Source organism: Corvus brachyrhynchos, unplaced genomic scaffold (genome assembly GCF_000691975.1).
Source record: "Corvus brachyrhynchos isolate BGI_N302 unplaced genomic scaffold, ASM69197v1 scaffold101, whole genome shotgun sequence".
Taxonomy (NCBI): domain Eukaryota; kingdom Metazoa; phylum Chordata; class Aves; order Passeriformes; family Corvidae; genus Corvus; species Corvus brachyrhynchos.
Window position 1 is genome coordinate 8,236,758 of NW_008237239.1, and position 249 is coordinate 8,237,006.

The 249-nt window shown below is 43.8% G+C and overlaps 1 protein-coding gene across 2 annotated transcripts in view; it reads left to right on the plus strand.

The window, feature by feature from the left end:
• Positions 1–249, plus strand: part of DPYD (dihydropyrimidine dehydrogenase) — a 348,239-nt gene that overhangs the window by 166,402 nt on the left and 181,588 nt on the right. The gene's annotated exons all lie outside the window — the stretch shown is intronic.

The window sequence follows — 249 nt, forward strand, 5'->3', positions numbered from 1 at the left end:
ACAAATAGATTTATTGAAGGAGTTTGGGTGCAGCAGTTCCACACTGTGTTTCACACTTTCCCCCTTGAACAAGTTCAGAAACCAGCTGAGGTGGTGAAATATCTGAAAGAGAAATACAATGACAATTCTAATGAGAACAAGCTCCTTGCAATATGTTGGGCTTTGGCATATGCCTATCGCACACTGCAGCAGGTAATGGTAGAGAGGCAGGAAGATAAATCAGCAAAGCCTGCAGACACCCCAGTCACT